General features: G+C 36.7%; 1 protein-coding gene across 6 annotated transcripts in view; it reads left to right on the plus strand.

Moving 5' to 3' along the window:
- The window catches only part of LOC144579887 (uncharacterized), a 291,251-nt gene that overhangs the window by 192,478 nt on the left and 86,038 nt on the right, over positions 1 to 12,735 (plus strand). For 4 of the 6 annotated variants that reach the window (XM_078353943.1, XM_078353939.1, XM_078353945.1 and 1 more), the window contains 2 exons: positions 6,466 to 6,519; positions 10,489 to 10,620. The gene's annotated coding sequence lies outside the window, so the exon portion shown is untranslated. Of the gene's footprint in view, positions 1 to 6,465; positions 6,520 to 6,984; positions 7,113 to 10,488; positions 10,621 to 12,735 lie in introns of all 6 variants that reach the window. The other 2 variants (XM_078353940.1, XM_078353942.1) reach the window with 2 other exon arrangements.

Raw genomic sequence — 12,735 nt, forward strand, 5'->3', positions numbered from 1 at the left:
TCTGAAAGTGGTGTTTTCTGATTTGCCCTCAGATAATTAGATATAGAAGGTAGCCATACATTTTTGGCTAACTCAGCATTCGTTGCTACATTCAGCGAATTCATCTTTATATTTATGTTCTTTCTCTCCAGCTTAATATCCAAAATTTAAAAGTGAGGAATGCAGGATAGTTGAACTAAAAGAAACAGATCAACCACAACCTGCCTCTTCATCCTCTCACCCAAAGAAAACCATTGTTAACATTTTGCTATATTCTCTTTATGTACTTTTTTCAAGTACTTTTATTCTAACATACTTTTGATCATAAAATTGTCTTAGACAATAAGTTGTAAGAAAAGAACACCCACTTTTTTAACACTCCAGGCTTCCAGCTGGGAGGTGACTGACTTGGGAATCCCGTATTTTAACAAGATATGATGTTGATATGGTATCTTTTATTTGACTGTTCTGAGATGTTCTCTTTTTAGCATACTCTCTTTCATCACCTTTTTCCCTGCTATACACACACATACATATACACACACACACTCTTTCTTTCTCTCTCACATGCACATTCTCATATGCAAATACACACATGCCCATACACATGTGCACAAACACACAGGCACGTGCATACACTCACAATCATATGAACCAACATGCACATACACACTCTCCTTCATCTCCTTCCTCCCTGCTACACAAACATACTCTAACACTCATATTCACAGACACACATGCACATGTGCACACACACATATGTACAACATGCAATGTGTCAGAAGGCCATGTAGAAAACGATTGTTACTCTCCAAAAGGAAGGACACCCACACTTTTGCAATTAAAAAAAAAAGCTCTGTTTCTGTAAAAAAATAATTTTTCTATTATGCCTAGAAAGAAACTTAGAGTGTTTCTTCTTTTATCTAATCGGAACTTGTGTATGTGCACACACCCGTGTGACAGAAAGAGCCAGGGAGAGAGGGAGGGAGAGGAGGTGAAGGCAAGAAGAGAGAGAGAGCGATTAAAAAGCAAGTGCACTGTGGCAAGCTCTTCAGGACTAAGCGAGAAGCAGGCAGTTGTGGTGATGAGATAGGAGCTCGGAATGCTTCCTGGTACCAAGACTGTCATAAGTGGCTTTTGGTATCTGAAAAAGTGACAGCAGAATTCAGCGTTCCTTTGACAACCACTCAGAAAATAGAATGTGAGAAGCAAGAGGAAGGGAAGGTGTGGGGCCAGCCATGAGAATGCACCCCGCTGCTCCACGGATGCCTAGAAATGCTGGTCACTTATAGGGCACAGGTGAAGGAAAGTCTGGACTGGTGGCAGCAGTGCTGCCAACCCATGTAGCCTGCTCTCTCAAGGGTGAATGTTCTTGCATAAGTAGTGGGGAAGATTATTCCCTAGTTTATATAGGTCCCATTTGTCCTAGACACAGATTTTAATGTTCTCAGATGATCGCTTGCTTGATTGTCTGTGTAAAAGATCAGCAATCCTTTTTTTTCTGGAAAGGTCTAGGTAGTAAATATTTTAGGCTTGGCAGCCCATATGGTCTCTGTCACAGCTACTCATCTCTGTGGTTGTGGTGTGAAAGCAGCCATAGAAATGGGTAATAAAGGAGTGGGGCTGAGTTCCAAAGTACTTTTATGAGAACTGAAAATTGCATTTTATATGATTTTTGACATGTCCCAAAATATTGTTACTTTTTTGAATTCTTTCACATTCGTGGCTCATGAGCTGTATGATAAGAGACAACAGGCAGGAAGTGGTGGATGGGCCATGGTTGCCCAAAGCCTGTGTCCAAATCATGGCATTGGACAAGCAGAAGGGATCTCCGACCCCCCTTTTTTTCCCTTCCCTTCTCTTCAGTTTTTCATTGTGCTGATCTGGAAACCAGAAAACGAAAGCTCTGGGAAGTGAACTCTTTCTGACGTAACCTGTTAGTGGCAGTGTTAGAATAAAATTTCAGGTCTCAAGGAGCACTTCTTAGAGCCCAGATCAGACTGAATGCTGCTTTTGTGATTGCAGAAGGCATGCCATCCTCTGGTACACTAGCTCCTTAGGGTCATCCTGAATCTGAAACTTAGTTCTTCATAAAGTCTTTTGTTCTGTGATTCCTCAGTGCATCATTTGCTAATTTGCGCCAGTTATTCTGTTTAACACAACTGAGATATAGACATAAGCAAAGTTCCTGCCCTTTAGGAACTCACTTCTTCAGGGCCTGGTTTTGATAATCCAGACAAAGCTACTTAAATGTAGTTTTATCCTTAAAAGCAAAATCGGCTACACTTATGTAAGTTACAATAGTAATAAGAATTTAGGAAAAATCCATTCTTAAAACAAGAAGGCAAAGAGAAAAATAAACATCCAAGTCACCCTCTGACTGTGTGTTGGTTTTAAAACAACAAGACTATTATTGTAAGTGAACACAAGGAAAATTTTGCTACCAAGCGAGTACAATTTCTAACAGGTGATACATCGACTCCTCTGATTCCAGACATTTCCGAAAGTGCCCTTACTACCTACATTACTTCCTTCTGTAAAGCTCTACTGATTAAGACTTGCTCTTTTGTGGTTGGATTTTTGCTTTTGGAATTACAACCTGCTTTTCAAGTCACATTTTGTAAATTAGTTAAGGTATCTTGCTGAGTGATAAAGTCTGAGTCAAAAACTTCCTGAAAAGTGCCTCGTGAACTCTTGAGTCATCATGGCACAGATCCCAATTGTTGGACTGAGGCAGAGAGGTAGAAAGAAGAACACAGACGTTAAGTTCTGAGAGATGTAAGTATAGGTCCCACCTCCACCACGTATTAGATGTGTGATGTTAAATGAGATACTATACCTCATTGAGGCTCAGTTTTCCTCTCTGTAAAAAGAAGATGTTAAACCTTTCCTTGCACTATTGTTGTAGGGATTAGAGATGATGTAAATAAAAATGTTTACAGCATGCTCGGTATTCAACGTACCTTGGATAGACTTATTTGGCCAGTTCACTGCAAAGGGTAATATACAAGAGTGAGATTTTTCTTTTCTTCAAAATAGACTTTTTGGGATTAAACTCTAAAACAGTGTTAAATAAATGAATCAAGGTATTTTTCATTTCTGTTGTTGAAGTATGTGTCTTCTTACGTTTGGTAATGTTAGAATTTTCCACAGAAGAAATTGACACTTTCCTTCTTAATCATGCTAGAAATTCCATGTTTCAACACTAGTTACTATTTTCTTTTCAAAAAGTGTCATTTGTCTAGCTTCCCTTGAAAGATTAGCTAAATGTCACATTATCTCTGCTTCTGCTAATCTTTCAAAATGCTCACGACCATAGCCATAACATTTTCTTCATGCTTAAGTTTATTTAAAAGAAGTTCTAAAGACAGTGTTGCTGAATTTTTATTTGTTTAATAAAAATTAGGCTTTTAAATATAAAAATATAGATTTATTATCAAACCTCTAGAAAGCAAAGAAAAATAGATTTAAAAAATATCTTGTTTAATCACATAAAGCTAGGCAGGGTTAAATTACTGTTTTCATTTTGGTATATTTTATTTTAATCTTTTTACTATTTTTACTGTCCTTCTTTATATCCATAATGGTGATAACATGATGTATATATGAACATGTATATATTATATAAATATATAAAATACATAAATATATCTTTTAAAAGTGGTATCTGTAGGCCAGGCACAGTGGCTCAAGCCTGTAATCCCAGCACTTTGCGAGGCCGAGGCGGGTGGATCACGAGGTCAAGGGATCGAGACCATTCTGATCAACATGGTGAAACTCCGTCTGTACTAAAAATACAAAAAATTAGCTGGGCATGGTGGCACGTGCCTGTAATCCCAGCTACTCAGGGGGCTGAGGCAGGAGAATTGCCTGAACCCAGGAGGTGGAGGTTGCGGTGAGCCGAGATCGCGCCATTGCACTCCAGCCTGGGTAAAAAGAGCGAAACTCTGTCTCAATAAATAAAATGGTATCTGTTTAGTTATTATATATAAATATATATCTAATGACTATCTACATATCTACTTATATATCTATATATCTACATGATAGAAGTTGGAAAATACTGAAAACTCTCGAGGAGTTCGGACAAACAACCTATAATCTCATTATACAGAAATAATTTTCTTCCCTATTGCTTCTCCACATTTTGGCTTAGATCAAATTTAGAAATGATTTTCTTAAAGTTTTTGGTATTGTGTTTTTAGAGTATCAAGATGTTGCTGCATATTCTTATTTTTATGTATAGTTGTCACAGGAACACCCACAAAAATAATTGTTCTGGAAAATAATTTGTTAACAAATATTTTCTCCCAGGAAGTGGTGTATTAGCCTTTCCAGTGAAGAGATCGCCACTGGTGACACAGGTTATTCAATATGGGTTTTAAAAGAAAAATTCTGGACGTCAAAGTAGACATTGGGTTTATATCAACAGCTCAATCTTTTTTAAAATATGCTTTATTTTTAGAGCAGTTTAAAGTTAACAGTGAGGCATAGTGGAAAGTACAGAGAGTTCCTACATTCCCACCTCCCCAAATGCACAGCCTCCTCCACTATCAGCCTTCCTCACTAGAGAGGTACATTTGTTACAATGGATGAACCAACATTGACTTATCACAGTCACGCATAGTTTATAATTGACATTAGGGACCATTCTTGCTGTCGTATATTCAGTGAGTTTTGACAAGTGTGTAATGGCATGTGTCTACCATTATAGTAACACACAGAGTAGTTTCATTGCCCTAAACATCCTCTATGCTCTGCCCATTCATCCTTCCCCACTTTTCAACCCCCAGCAATCACTGAACGTTTTGATGTCTCTATAGTTCTGCCTTTTCCAGAATGTCATATAGTTGGATTCATAGAGTAAGTGGTCATTTGAGATTGGTTTCTTTCACTTAGTAGTATGTATTTGAGTTTCCTCTATGCCTTTAAATGGCTTCATAGCTCAAGTGCTATTTTTCTGCAACAAAAGCCACAGTCAAAGCTTATTGCTTTTATTTCTGAATAATATTCCACCGTGTAGATGTGCAGGTTTGTTTATCCAGGCACTTGCAAGTCTATAGTGACCAGTGTGGAGCCTCGGGAAGCCATAACTGGCCTGGTGCTGGCAAAGGCCTGGAGCCTATGTTGATAGGAGCCATGGAAGTTGGAGGCCTTGGATCTTAGAGCCATAGGGGCCAGCCTGGAGCTTCGGTACACAGGGTCTGTCCCATAGCCTGTGGCTATAGGAACCTGCCTGGTGTTGAGTTCACTGAATTGTGCCTGGCATTGGAGTTGATGTTGAAATCAGGTGTTACATTTACTCTCCTCTCTGCACATACATAGTATCTCTTTCCATGCTGCACTACCCAGATTTAGGGGCGGGGTAATGCAGATAATAGAAAACTGTCTTTTATACTCTATTTTATGCAGTTTTTCTTACTTTTCAACTCCACAAACGTGCTATAACCTCTCACCAGGATTCCTTGTCTCTTTTGAAGACACTTTGATGCACGGATGGCTGTTCAAATTGATGTTTCTATGAAGGAATAAGTGCTGAAAAGTTCTGTTTTGCCATTTTGTCCGTGCCATTCTTCTCTGTTAACTGAAAAAATATTTTTACTGAATAACATATTGTTAAAAATTGTCAGACCCTTGGCTTAGCTCTGGAAGTTTCTCCTTTAGAGCAAGTTCCTTTCATAGTTCTCTATAGAAAGACTATAGTTGTAAAATGTTGGTAGAGATGATATTTTGTGTGTAGAATTAAGAACAGATTACACATCAATGTTTAGTGGACAGTAAACATTTGTGTGTAATCTGTTCTTACACACAAAAAGAAGGTCTATAGCTTTAGAAAAGGGAAAATTATCAAGGTTATTCAGACAAAATAAAATGAGTTGAGAAAATTGAAGGGAATGTTTATACTTGAATGAGACCTCATGGAGAAAGACAAAATAAGGAAGACATGGGGGAATATTTGCATTCTCGGAACCATAAAAGTGAGGAAAGCCAAGAGCACAGCTGGAGTTGCACCAGATCAAGTAGACATTCCATCAGAGCCTGAACTGAGAATGCACCATTCCTAGTCCCCTTGATAACAGCCCCATTTTTTGTTAATAATACTCTATGGGAAATATCTTGCAAAAATAGTCAGAAAAGGCAGAGTCACATGCGGTTCAGTGTGTTCCACCTTGGCAGATGGTCTTAGGAGGAGTTTTGGAAGGATCGTGCTGCAGGCAATGGATGAGATAATGATGAGAAATTTTTTAGCTCTGTATAAAAGGACAAGCGAAATACACACTTGTGAATTTTTGGCTGCCTTTCCATGCTGTATTTTCTGATCAATTTTATTTCAGTTCATGTGAATATAAACTCTGATTGTTATGGTTATCTCTCATGGGGTGTCTATTATTTTGTCAGAAATTGTATCAGGAACTTTATATAAATCACTGAATTACACATTTCCAAGCTGCATATGAATTAGGTATTACTGTGATCATTTTACAGATGAAGAAGATGAGACTCAGAGCAATTCATAAGTTGCCCAAGGTCAGAGAGCAAGTAAGTACCAGAAATAAAAGCCACACAAATCTAATTCCCATATCCTTGCTCTTTCAATGATGTTTCAGAGTTGATTACAAAAAGAACCATTCTGTGTGCTCAGGATAATTTACTACCAACTAAATTTAACCATAGGGCAGTCTTATAAACAGGGTAGAGTATGCAGTTAAGATAAAATTTGAGAAGAAAAAATTAAATTAAAATAGTACATAACCAATGATCAGAATATTCTCAGTATTTTAGAAATTTATGTGAGAATAAACTAGATACTGATGAAAAAATTCACATTCTTTATGCACAAATCTTGTAAGTAGCTACTGTTAAAGAAAGGATATTATTTACCTAGAAAAAAGTGGGCTTGTCAATCACTATATAACCATTCGTGGGGTGAATGTCTTTATTTTAGGCCTCTGGTTGATGGATCCAAGAGGTAGATACGTGATGTCAAAATATTCTCTTTTATAGGTAATTACGATTTACAATAAAAGATACAGAGGCTACAAGGTGGTAGAGTTGAGTTATATTAACAGAAAACCTTGGGAGAGAAAGGAACCACCTCTCACTATCATGTTCAATGGCAAGATTAATAGAAGGTACAGCAAAGTGGAAACACATGCGAGTATACCCACATTGATATTGGAAGTAATTTTTATCTTATATACTAAAAGTCATATCCCAGAATATACTCATAATGTGTACACTTATTGGGATATTACAATCAACATACAAAATATGTACCATATGTACATTGACTGATGTATGTGTACACAATACAGATGTACAAAAAATGTACATAATCTGTACAATATGTACATTTATATGTACATAATCTGTACACAATAGGTATGTACATGTGTACAATATGTAAATATATTGTAATATCACAATGATCTCACATAATCACAACAGCATATATAATCACAATACACATAATATATAATATCAATATAAATGTACATATTGCACTTATATACATTTACATTTATTGTGATATTACGATATGTACACATGTACATCATGCACAGGTGCAGATGTGCAGTATATACACGTGAAGATAAGTGTGCAAAGTATGTACATATGTACACCACATGTTCATATAATGTAGACATGTACCTTCTGTACACGAGTAAACAATATGCACAATATGTACACGTATATACTAGGTACAAATATGGGTGTATACCCGCTTTGGTAACCGGAGAGATTTCTATCTAATATACTAAATATAATATCCCAGAATGTAGTCAGTGTGTACATTTATTGTCATATTGTGATAAATGTATTAAATAGGCACAATCTGTACATGTACTCTGCTGTACATATGTGTACACAATGCACATGTACAAAAAAGTACATAATCTGTAAAATATGTACCTATATATTTCTATAATGTGTACACATTGCATAGGTACATAATGGGTGCACTATGCACATTCCTTAAAATATCAGTTATAAAATGTATATAATCACGGTAAGATATATAATCACACTAATACATATATATCGTGTAATGTGACAAAAAACTACGTATTGTACACATTAGGTATGTATTAGGTACATATGTATAGTGCATGTATGTATCATGATAACACCATATGTACATGTATACAAATATGTGCCTACTATTTAAACTATGTACACATGCAGAAATAGGTGCAAACTACATACCTATGCACAGCAGGCTATTACTACAGTTCCGCTTGTAGCAGCCTCAATGCCCACCCTGGCTGCTTAAAGACCCCCTGGCTAAGGGACTGTACCCACCGCCCCCGCCAGAGGGCCCATAACAGCTACCAGGCCCACGCTGGCTGCTTAGGGACCCCCTGCCTAGGGCGCTGTGCCCACAACTGCTGGGGCCCAGCAATTTTGGAAATGTGGTGTAATATGATACTGGCAACCATATCACACAGAAATGTTAATGCCATTGTGGTTCTTTACATATTAGGCAATAGTTCTAATTACACATTTGGCATATTGACAAAAATGTCATCCTCACCCCACTGACATTAAAATTGAAAGCATAGGAGGGTTTCACCCCTTGCAATGTTTAATTCAATATAATTGTTTTCTTGTTTACATCAGTGACCATATCAGAGCACGGTGTACACCTCTTGCAGTATTCAGAGTATTTCCCTATGGGCAGCAACATTTTTCTCTCCTTATATGGATATTAGAAAGAATATCACAGGACCGGCTTACAGAGCCAGTCACATCATGAGCAATGTCATCTGTAATCCCCTAGTTATTAAGAACAATGTAACGGGGGGGTTTGTGTGATTTTGGAGATATTTGGAGTAATATCCTTTTAGTTTCTGGATATTAGAAACAATACTACAGTGGTGGTGTACACTTCCTGCGATATTAAGGGTATACTCATCCTTTTTCCCTAGGATATTAGAAAATACATCACAGAAGCATTGCACTTAGCCTGTAATATTGGAACAATCAGAGTGTACACCTTCTTTCACAATGAGAAAAATACCTACTTAGAACATGATGGATAATGTCACAAAATGGACACACATGGGTATATACCCACTGTGATATTGGAAGTCATTTTTATCTAATATACTAAAAGTCATAACCCAGAAAAAACTCATAATGTGTACACTTATTGGAATATTACATTCACTGTACACAATATGTAACATATGTACATTGACTGTGATGTACATACATGTACACAATACAGATTTACAATAAATGTACATAAAATACAATTTGTACGAATATATGTACAAAATGTGCACACAATAGGTATGTACATAATGTGTACAATATGTACATTTATTGTAATATCACAATGTTATATAATCACAACTGCATATAAAATCACAATACACATGTAATATGTAATATCAATATAAATGTACATATTGCAAACATTATGTACATTTACATTGTGATATAATATGTAAACATGTACATCATGTACCCGTAATGTACAGAGGCACAATATGTGCAAGTGTACATATGTGGGTACAGTATGTACATATGTACACTACACATGTGTACATATGTAGATATGTACCTTCTGTACCCGAGTACATAATATGCACAATATGTACACTTATAAACTATGTACACACCTGGGTGTACAACCACTTTGGTAACCGGAGAAATTTCTATCTAATAGACAAAATATAATAATTCAGAATGTAGTAATAGTGTACATTTATTGGCATATTGCAATAAATGTATAAAATAGGTACAATCTGTACATTTACACTGCTGTACATATGTGTACACAATGCACATGTACAAAAAGTGTACATACTCTGTAAAATATGTATCTACATATTTCTATAATGTGTAAACAATGTATAGGTACATAATGTGTACACTATGCACATTCCTTAAAATATCAGTGATAAAATGTATATAATCAAAATAACGCATATAATCACAGTAATATATATATATATATCATGTAATATCACAAAAAGTACATATTGTACACATTAGGTACGCATTAGGTCCATATGTATAGTGCACATATTATATACATATATATTTATCATAACACCATGTGTGCACTTATACAAATATGTGTTCATTATTAAAACTATGTACCTGTGCAGAACAGGCTATTACCATAGCCCCCCTCGTAGCAGCCCCAAGGCCAAACCTGGCTGCTTAAAGACCCCCTGGCTAGGGGGCTGTACCCACATTCCCCGCCAGAGGGCCCGTAACAGCTCCCAGGCTGATGCTGGCTGCTTAGGGACCCCCTGGCTAGGGCGCTGTGCCCGGCTATTTTGAAAATGTAGTGTAATATGATACTGGCGACCATATCCTATGGAAATGATGTTATTCTGTTTTTTTGGATACTAGGCAATAGTTCTAGTTACACCTCTGCCATATTGACAAAAATGTCATCCTCACACCCCTTGACATTAGAATTGAAATCATAAGGGGGTTTCACCCCTTGCAATGTTTAATTCAGTATAATTGTTTTCTTGTTTACATTAGTGACCATATCTGAGCACAGTGTACTCCTCTTGCCGTATTCAGAGTATTTGCCTATGGGCAGCAACATTATCCTCTCGTTCTCTGGATATTAGAAACAATATCACAGGACCGGCGGATAGCCCCAGTCATATCGTGAGTAATGTCATCTGTAATCCCCTAGTTATTAGAAAAATTATCACGGGGGTCTTGTGCGCTTTATCAGATACTTGGAGTAATATCTTTTCCGTTTTTGGATATTAGACACGATACTACAGTGGTGGTGTACACTTCCTGTGATATTCAGGGTATAATCATCTTTTGTCCCCAGGATATTAGGTAGTACATTAAAGAAGCCTTGTACTTTGCCTGTGATATTGGAACAATCACAGAGTGAACACTTGCTTTCAAAATGAGAGTAATACCTACTTAAAATATGATGGAAAATATCAAAAAATGGACACACATGGGTGTATACGCACTTTGATATAGGAAGTAATTTTTATCTAATATACTAAAAATCATATATCACAATATACTCATAATATGTACACTTATTGAGATATTACAATCAATGTGCAGAATATGTACCATATGTACATAGAGTGTTATGTACATATGTGTACACTATACAGATGTACCAAAAATGTACATAATCTGTACAATATGTGCAATTACATGTACATAATGTGTACACAATAGGTATGTACATGTGTGCAATATGTACATTTATTGTAATATTACAATGATATATAATCACAAAAGCATATAAAATAAAAATACACAAGTAATACATAATATAAATGTACATATTGCACACATCATGTACATTTACATTTATTGTGGTATCACGGTGTGTACACATGTACATCATGTACCCATTATGTACACATGTACAAAATATGCACATGTACATGTGTGCACAGCATGTACATTTGTACACTATGTACACATAAATATAATGTTGACATGTACATTCTGTACATGAGTACATAATATGCACAGTATGTACACGTATAAACTATGTAGACACCTGAGTGTACACCCACTTTGGTCAACGGAGTAATTTCTATCTAATATGGTAAAAATTATATTTTAGAATGTACTCATAATGTGTACATTTATTGGCATATCAGAAGAAATGTATAAAATAGGTACAGTCTGTACATTTACTCTGCTGTGCATAGGTGTACACAATACACATGTAGAAGAAATGTACATAATCTGTAAAATATGTACCTATATATTTCTATAATGTGTACACAATACATAGGTATATGTGTACACTATGCACATTCCTTAAAATATTAGTGATAAAATATAATCACAATAAGATATATAATCACAGTAATATACATATATTGTCTAATATTACAAAAAAGTACATATTGTACACATTAGGTATGCATTAGGTACATATGTATTTTGCACATATTATGTACATATAAATTTATTGTGATAACACCATATGTACACATGTACATATATATGCTCGATATTTAAACTATTTACACATGTAGAAATAGGTGCAAACTATGTACCTATGCACAGCACGCTATTAGCAAAGCCCCCCTTGTAGCAGCCCCCAGGCCCAGCCTGGCTGCTTCAAGACCCCCTGGCAATTGGGCTGTGCCCACAAACACTGCTTGAACACCCATAGCAGCCCCCATGCCCACCCTGGCTGCTTAGGGACTCCCTGACTAGGTGTCTGTGCCCACAGCCCATGCCAGAGTGCCCGTAGCAAACCCCAGGCCAACCATGGCTGCTCAGAGACTTCTGGCTAGCTCAGTGTGCTCACAGACCCACCAAAAAGCCTGGAGCAGCCCCCAGGCCCACCCTGGCTGCTTAGGGGTCCCCTCGCTTATGGGCTCTGCCCACAGCTGCTGAGGCCCAGCTATTTTGCAAATCTGGTGTAATATGATACTGGCAATCATATCATATAAAAATGATAATCTTATTCTGGTTTTTTGTATAGTAGGCAATAGCTCCAGTTACACCTCTGCCATATTGACAAAAATGTCATCCTCACCCCCACTGACATTAGAATTAAAATCATAGGGGAGTTTCATTTCTTGCAAATTTTAATTCAATATAATTGTTTTCTTGTTTACATAAGTGATCATATCAAAGCATGGTGTACACCTCTTGCCGTATTCAGAGTATTTCTCTATGAGCAGCAACATTTTCCTCTCCTTCTCTGGATATTAGAAACAATATCCCAGGACCGGACTACAGCCCCAGTCACGTCGTGGGTAATCTCATCTGTAATCC

The sequence above is a fragment of the Callithrix jacchus genome, chromosome 17, assembly GCF_049354715.1.
Source record: "Callithrix jacchus isolate 240 chromosome 17, calJac240_pri, whole genome shotgun sequence".
NCBI lineage: Eukaryota > Metazoa > Chordata > Mammalia > Primates > Cebidae > Callithrix > Callithrix jacchus.